The sequence below is a fragment of the Limanda limanda genome, chromosome 20, assembly GCF_963576545.1.
Source record: "Limanda limanda chromosome 20, fLimLim1.1, whole genome shotgun sequence".
Lineage (NCBI taxonomy): Eukaryota > Metazoa > Chordata > Actinopteri > Pleuronectiformes > Pleuronectidae > Limanda > Limanda limanda.
In genome coordinates, this window is record NC_083655.1 from 18,531,462 (window position 1) to 18,540,088 (window position 8,627).

Consider the following 8,627-nt stretch of genomic DNA (forward strand, 5'->3'; position numbering starts at 1 on the left):
AAGTGAAGAAACAACTAAAAATAAAAAAACTTATTAAAACAAAGCAAATAGTGCAAGATAAAACGAAGCAATACAATTTATAATTAACGAAAGAGGCAGCAAGTAGCAAGAGCAGGTATACTAACACAAATAACACAAGCAAAAGATAGAAATGAAACGTAGAAACACATAAGAACAATAAAATGTGTAAGAGATAAGAAAGCTTGTTTAGGAAGCGTGACAGCTGATTAATAACCTTTCATTTGTCATTTTCAAATTCTGACAGAGCTTGCATTCCATGTGTAGCACTTGTCTGGGCTAGTGTTAGAAAAAGTACTAAATATCTTCCTAGGTTCGAAGGAGAGGTAGGCTTATTTCAAAGAACAAGTTTAACAAATGACCAGTTTATTGTTTCACAAACAGTCACCGAACAATCACAATATAAAGTATAAAACAGTATTAAACAGCACAAAATAGAAACAGTAAATATTATATAAATCTTGTAAATAATTCAGTCCTGTCAGTGTGTATATGTACAGTTCCCTGGATATCGTCCGTACAGTCCTTGAATAGTGTGTGTGCTTGAGGATTCAATGGTTCCGTTCTGGTCCGGGTCTTTAGGTCTCTATACTCAGTACTACCCGTCTACGTGACGGGCAGGACTGGGGTATGATGTCTTCTCGATACACGAATCAGGTTCGATCTGGATTACACGGTTGGCCACACCGTATCCACGATCTGGGGTAAGTGCGCCATCTCATCATTCAGATTCAGGTTCTTCTAGTGTAAATAAAAAAACAATCAACACACAGTGCAGAATAATCAGTGTCTGTTCTCTTATTCTACTTCTAACATGAGATCTCATTCACTTCTTGTCTTTATGTGTAACCATTACCTGGGTGCACTCAGATTACCTTGAGATGATAAAACAACATCACAGTTACCACTAGTATAACATTACAACTTGTGCTTCACTGAATCATAATATACAAATCAAAACAATAAAGTATTGCACATCACTAAACAAAGGGCTTATCCTTTTTCATTAATATGTTATATGATAACATCATTACAATATCATGTCACTATACTTGAAACTAAACATGACAATAGTTCACAGTATAACTTGAACTTCATTCACATATGAATTGGCTTTTCAAATTATATGCACCTGCAGTGCACTTGCATATTAAACCATATCTATTTGCTATTTAACATAAGCTGCGTGGCTGAACCTTAAACACTTAGTGGCATACTATTTTAACAGGCTGCCTAAAGTTCGTTGTAACATTAATAATCACTATATTATTACTCCGATTGGTTTTAAAGAGGTAATCTTTCAAATAGCATCTTAACAGCAGTATTAGTTCTTGCCCACGTTCGCTAGCATGATGCTAATAGTTCGCTAGCATGATGCTAATCGTGACTAGCAGTGACTACTTGTGTCCTCACTCACCTGAGTTTTCAGTAGCAGATAACTATGGAATCACTTCCGTTGACACTCTCAAGTTGGACGTCTAGTTGAAAAATAACCTTATTAGTATAATAACAGGTAGACTATGTTAATATTTCGAGTGTTTAATGTTATCTCATACCGAAATCCGGGACCTTCAGGTATCATGAAGAAATCCTAGGAGAAAAGGGCTTCTTGTTCGTGGGGGGTTCCATTTGCTAAAACGCATAGTGCGCCCCCTTTTGGTGGGGGGTTATACTACTCCTTAGGTTAAAAATGGAAGCAGTGCTCATGTGTGCTCATGTTTTATGATACAGTTAATGGTTGACATCCTAAGATATATGAAATAGCGTTCTGGATGTTAACAGATGTGTAATTCCTATGAACACAGTATTTTATTATCACTAGTTTAGTCATTTCCTTATTCATTTGTATAATACAAGTTTTCAATTGAAAAGTAGTAAAGAAAATCTACTCTGCCATCTACTGGCGATAGCAAATACTGCAGCAGATCAACATACACTGACCTCCAAATAAAATCAGATTAGTTGTTCATAATATAATAGCATTATACCTTCAGTGGGCCTACAATGGAATATTCCTGTATTTGGATAATTTCTGCACCTTCAGATAATTTTTTTGTATCCGTTTCAATTATATTCTGCAGGCAGTACAGGCGCCTGTAATGCCAGCAGAATATAATTGAAATGGACTTTACTGATGTGGGATTTTCAAAGAGGCAGGAGGGAAAACTATTGGATTCACGGACTGAAATCCCTGTCACTTATTAGATTGAATATAGATTATGACTTGAAGTGTTTTCTGTAAAGTACCACGATTTATTGGATATTTTGATTAAGCTGTTAATAATGTTCATCTAGAGCTGAGATTTGACTTTTCTGTACATCTATTAGGAATCTGTTCAAAATAAGAATAAGTGCTAAAACATTTTCACCTTTGTTTCATTGTTGTTCAAAAAAAATAATGAATCTGACGCACACACACATGTACGTGCTTTATTCTGTTTGGATAGTAACCAAGGAGCTGGCCGTTCACAGCAGTGAAACCTCATCAGGCTTTATAGGGTTAAATTTCTGCTGGGTGGAGCTCTTGCTGGAGAGCCAATAGGAAGCTTCGATTTTAATCCCCTCATTTGCATGTGTGTCCAGGAGTGTAACAAGTGAGCTAGTAGGCATTTTGGCTGCCACTTGCATACTAGTAAGCCCTTACAGCCTCACTAGTTAGCTCGTACAGTCAAAAAACACTGCAACTAGCAAACTACTGCACATTTCAAGCCCACTAGCTTACTAGTAAACATTTTGCACCTCACTAGTTAGCTAGCAAGGTGCAAAAAAGGTGTTAACTTGTTAACTAGTGAAGATTTTGGCTGCACTAGTTTGCAAGTGTGCATTTGGGCTCCCACTAGTTAACTACTGCAGCAAATTGGAGGCCACTAGTTAACAAGTGAGCTGAATCCATGTTTGACTAGCTTACATGTCAGAGCTTTTGCAGCTCACTTGTTAGCTAGTAACACTTTCAGCCTTACTAGTTCGGTCCAGAGGGCCACTAGTACAGCAAAAAGCCCCCTAGTGGAGACTTTGGCTCTACTAGTGCAGCGCACAGTGTTACTAGTAAGGTTTCTGTTGTAACTAGTTGACCAAAAGTGCCACTAGTTGCTGAAAAAGAGTGACTAGTTAGATTTTTTTTTCAACTTGTTCAGTAAGATGCTGAACTAGTGCGACCAAACGTCCAACTAGTGCAGACAAAGACCGAACTAGTGGAGGGGACTGAAATTTGATATCAAGGATTTTGAATAAATGCTCAATCGGCTTGCCATACAAGGCTGCCTCGCGCCGTGCAGCGATCGTTTCGGCGAGCAAACAGCGGAGAAGTTCTTGAAGATGGATGACATTAAATTGGGACGTTGTTGCAGTTAATGTTGGAGCAACAAGTGACCGTATGCTTTTATACTACTGGGTCAACGGGTGATATTATTTTAGCGTCGCTTCAGCGTCCGGTGTGAACCCTGCGTGCCTCGCTGGCCTCCTGCAGAGCCATGACAGCGGAGCTCTGGGAGCGCAGGTCGGTCTTCTCTCACCAGGTGCTGGAAGGGCAGCTTGCGGATCAGCAGCTCCGTAGATTTCTGGTAGCGACGGAACTCTCTCAGAGCCAAGGTCCCGGGGCCTGTAACGGTCCCGAGCGGGTAGCGGTGAGGCTTCTTCACGCCGCCGGGGTCCGGGCGCTATTACGGCAGCCCTGGTCTCCAGCTGCTTCCTGGGGGCTTTGCCTCCGGTGGATTTACGAGACAGTGATTAAACTCGTGAAACAGAGAAGTGCCGTCATGTAATCCACTGATTTCAACAATGTAACTGTATTCTGAATACCATCTATTTAATTTGTAACTGTAACGGAATACAGTTACTCATAATTTGTATTCTAAATACGTAACGCCGTTACATGTATTCCGTTACTCCCCAACACTGGCTGCGACTGCTTTGCCAGATAACTGTTGACTCATTAGCACATTCACAGCAATGATCTCAGCATATTTCTTTATTTCAGTGACAAAATATTTTTACACCCCCTTATCTAACTAATCTTCAACTAGCTATATTCTGGAGTGTTTTACAATGTACACATCCTCCTTGGAATGAAACTGACTTTAAAAGTTATATCTGATGTAGTGTCACAGAGAACCAGCAGACATGTTTATCTGCTGATTTTACATGCCCTAATAACTTGAAGTAGTAAGGTACTTATTATTCGGGTATTAGAATTCTGGTAGCAGATGATATGAGACCAGTTAATATCCTCCCTGGTGATTGAAATGTCTCTCTCTTGTGTTTGTCCTGTAACTCCTGTCTCTCTGCCTCTGTCACTCCCTCTCTCTCTATGGCCGGTCTTACTGCGTTTTGCGGGACCTGTCTCTCTGAAGTTTATTCTCAGCTGCCGACGGGGCGGAGGAGTTTTTTTGGGAAGTAGACAAAGACGAATGGGATGGTTGGCATTCCAGCGGGGTCTACCGTGCACCTATCCGGCTACGAATGTGGGCACAGGCTCACACGAACACGCACTTGTATACACGCTCGTGGGATGAGGGGCAGGGTTATAATTAGGATATGTTCTGTTTATCTCATATCTGCACTCCTGCTTAATAAATGCATTCAAATAACTGTGCAACAATGTTCCCTGTTAGGTACGTGGGTATGAAGAGAGTCCCATCATCTTACTATAATCGTGACTGGTTCCGTTTGAAAAGCGACGTAATGGTGTTTCATTGTGGTGAGTGTCCTTGTACCTATTAATCTCACACCATGTTTTTTCTTGTAATACCGGTGTTTAGAAGAGCTGTTTTTTTTAATCATGTCCTTAAATGTTAAATATGAAACACAACTGATCCTTGTGTCTCTCTCTCTCTCTCTCTCTCTCTCTCTCTCTCTCTCTCTCTCTCTCTCTCTCTCTCTCTCTCTCTCTCTCTCTCTCTCTCTCTCTCTCCCCTTTCCACCCACCTCTCCTCTCTCCCCCGTTTCTATCCTAAGTGGTTGAGGCAGATGGCCGCCCTGAGTGCACTGAGTGCAGTTCTGAAATTCATAGGATCAGATAGAGAAAATTCCTTCAAGCCAGCATTATGAATCTGTGCAAATATATTAGAATATTAGATGTATCAATGTCTAAACCAAACAGGAAGCCTGCCATTTTGGATTTGGTGGCCATTTTGGCCATTTTCTACAATTTTACTCTGATGAACTTGTCGTCGACTTCTCAACTTCTGGGAATGTCACCTGAACAAGATGGAGATACAAACTGACTGTGTATATTTGATTTCATCACACGGTGTGACCGTGGCCTGGCGTCAAAGTTTGATTACACGCCATCAAAACACAAGCTTCTGTATCTCAGGCATATTTGGTTCAATCAACTCCAAACTAGACATGTAAGACTAGAGTTGCGACCTGATGACATCTACAAACACATCATGACTTAAAATCACAGCGCCACCTACTGGCTATAGGAAGTGAAGGGTTTATCCTTGCCACAGTGCGCAAAAGGCATGCAACGGGCTTGGTCATCGATCGCTCTCTCTCCACCGACAACAGACTTGAAATCGCCTGTGTTCGGGCCCGCAACACAGGCGATCCACCGCAACAGACTTGAAATCGCCTGTGTTCGGGCCCGTTAGTGCTACAACGTAGCCCCAGTTTATCTTTGTTTCTGGAGAGAAGAAGGAAGTGGAGACATGTCGTCTAAGAGCGAAACTCTGTCATGTCGCTTGTGCTTCATTAAATAAAAACAGTGAAACAAGAAAGAGAAGCTGTTTGAAATCTTTTAATTTTAATTTGACATTTTCAAAAAAATGTCATGGTTGGACAGACTTTGGGTAAAATTTTTCAAATTAAAGTGGTGAACTGTGTTGGAATAGTTCTTAACTTGAATTTGAACAAGCTTCATTTAAAGTCAGAGAAAACCCACACAGAGATGTGGAGAACATGGAAACACCACACAAGAAGACTGGTGAACCGGGAATCAGTTCATGAACGTTCTTACAGTGAACACAATGCTAACCACTATACCACTGTGCCTCCTTTTAACTATAATAGGTGCGTCCTCACGGATGTTTTTAAATCTAGAGAATGCAGTTGTGTTCTCTACCTTTGACTCCTGGATAAATTTGCTGCAAAACCTCTTAAGGTCTTTAAATGTGTAACAGGGGAAGTTTCTGATCAGAGACACAAAGCAATAAGTAAATATGCTGTGAATATGTTGTGAATGATGCTAAATTTCACAGCTGTAAACTGTAAACTCAGGTATTAGTAAAAATATCTTTCCCATATTTCAGAGACAGGTTCTTTTAAATAAATTAACAGAACATTTTATTTTTCCTCCTCTTCAGACGAGTCATGTCAGTCAACGTGTCCTTCTCCAATCAAAGCTACAACTGCTTCTTTACCGGGCCCTTCCAGGTTTCCATCGTCATCTACACCGTCACCAAAATCCTCCTCATCCTCCCACTCTGCATCCTCGTCCTCTTTGTGGGCCACCAACGCTGGCGGCAGCGATGTCCTGGCGCAACATTGAGCCACTTTGATATCTTAACCTACCACCTGGTGGCTATTGAGATATTAAATGTCATAGTGGCCATTCTCAACTCTTGGATCACTTACGCTTATCTTCCATCAGTGAGGATTGCCTTAAAAATTACTTTTTCTGTTACTTTCCCTGGACAATTGTTTTACCAATGTTTGGCCAGCATCGATCGCTACCTGGCTGTCGTCCATCCCATCATCTACCTGCGCCTGCGAAATCGGAATGCAGTTAAAATCATTGGGTTTGCTTTGCTGCTGTGTGCTGCAGTGTTTGTTGTATTTTATGAGTGTGCGGTGTAATTAATCAACATCCCATTGTTCAGCGTCTTAGTCCTCTCCTTGATAGTCGTCTCTTTCTGCAGCCTCTCTGTTCTCCATGCTCTAAAATGTCCAGGGCCGGGGGAGGGGGGCGGGGCTAACCAATTCAAGCAGAGGGCCTTTAACACCTCCATGGCCATACTGGTGGTGCTCTTATTGTGGTTTGTGGGGATTCTGGTTGGCTTCGCACTGAGCATTTCTAAAGCGGTGGTCGACCATTGTTTACCAATGTCAATTGGTTTCTTCTTCTCCCTCCCTGGTAGTGTGGTGATTCCCCTGATGTTCCTACACAGAGTGAGAAAACTACCGTGTTGTCTGTACAACTCTGAGTAGAGAAAGTATATTTGTAGGCCAGCCAGGAAGTTAGCCTCACCATAGATCCCTCTACAAACAGTCAATGGGACTCTTCCACTGTGTTTTGGATTATTTCAGAAAATAAGGGCAGTGACATTTTTTTACGGCACAATAGATAAGAAAAGATACGATTTTGAGGAGGGGAACCATATGTTCATAATTACTATTGTGGCAGCTTAACGCTTCCGAAAGAAACTTCTGATATTAACCTTAAATATTTTCGATACAGTGATTCTGTACATGAAGTAAGAAATGCAGAATATTAGGGATATTCATATTATTGAGGCAAGGAAGTCTGTGTGGTGTTCAGGGCTCTCAAGTTGTTTCTAGGGATGTAGTTTGTATTTTTTTTATTCCATGAGTAAATGTATCATATTCTGTAATTAAATCAGTTGTCATGGTGATTTTGTTACCATGACTACTGAATGATTTGGTATGAAAAATACATGTTTATGGTTTTAATCTTGTGTCCCTGTGTAAATTATCTTTGACTTTGTTTATGTATTGTTTTATCTTATCTAGTTGTTTCTTTTCTTTTATCTGTAACATTTTTTTTCTGTATTTAAGTTACAAGTTGTTTATTCTTTTTTTTCTTTTAAACTGTTACCTTCAGTTTTACATTCTTATCTTCTGAAGCATATTTTCCTGAAGTTTATTCAAGTTTTCATGTTTCTGATACGTTTGGTTTTGATGAGTTATTTGATGATATCAAAATGGACTGTGACTTTTCATGATTGACAGCTGAGACTGACTCCTGATTGGTTGAGAACATGCATCCGAATGACGTCATGAGCACAAGATGGCAGCGTTAGCATCAGAGATATTTTAGCTTTGTTTGTGGAGAGAGGAAGGAAGTGGAGACGTGTCGTCTAAGAACATAACTCTGTCATGTTGCTTGTGCTTCATTTAATAAAAACAATGAAACAAGAAAGAGAAGCTGTTTGATTTCTTTTATTTTTCAAAGTTTACTTTTACAGAAACATTTCCTGGTTGAACAGACTTTGAGTCAAATTTGAAGTTTGCCGACTTCAAAAAGACTTAATTTAGTTACATGCAAATGAATTAAGTTTTTGTCAACTGTGTTGAAATAGTTCTTTACTTTAATTTGAACAAACTTCATTTAAAGCCAGAGAAAACCCACACAGAGACGTGGAGAACATGCAAACACCACAAAAGAATACTGGTGAACTGGGAATCAGTTCATGAACGTTCTTACAGTGAACACAATGCTAACCAGTGATGCCGGTAACGCGCTACTTAGTAACGCGTTACTCTAATCTGACCACTTTTTTCAGTAACGAGTAATCTAACGCGTTACTATTTCCAAACCAGTAATCAGATTAAAGTTACTTGTCCAAGTCACTGTGCGTTACTATTTTGTCATTAATAGTAAAATATATATTTGATTTTGTGCCGCGGATGGGCGAGCAGCCGCCCTC

General features: G+C 40.2%; 1 long non-coding RNA gene across 2 annotated transcripts; it reads right to left on the bottom strand.

Moving 5' to 3' along the window:
* Nucleotides 1–361: 361 nt before the first annotated feature.
* Nucleotides 362–2,907, bottom strand: LOC133026907 (uncharacterized). 2 transcript variants are annotated; one of them, XR_009683240.1, is made up of 3 exons: nucleotides 1,575–2,907; nucleotides 1,436–1,496; nucleotides 362–759 (listed from the first exon to the last, which is right to left on the bottom strand). It is a non-coding gene; the product is annotated as an uncharacterized LOC133026907 (long non-coding RNA). The 2 variants fall into 2 exon arrangements; XR_009683239.1 differs by having other exon boundaries at nucleotides 362–756; nucleotides 1,575–2,900.
* Nucleotides 2,908–8,627: the final 5,720 nt, after the last annotated feature.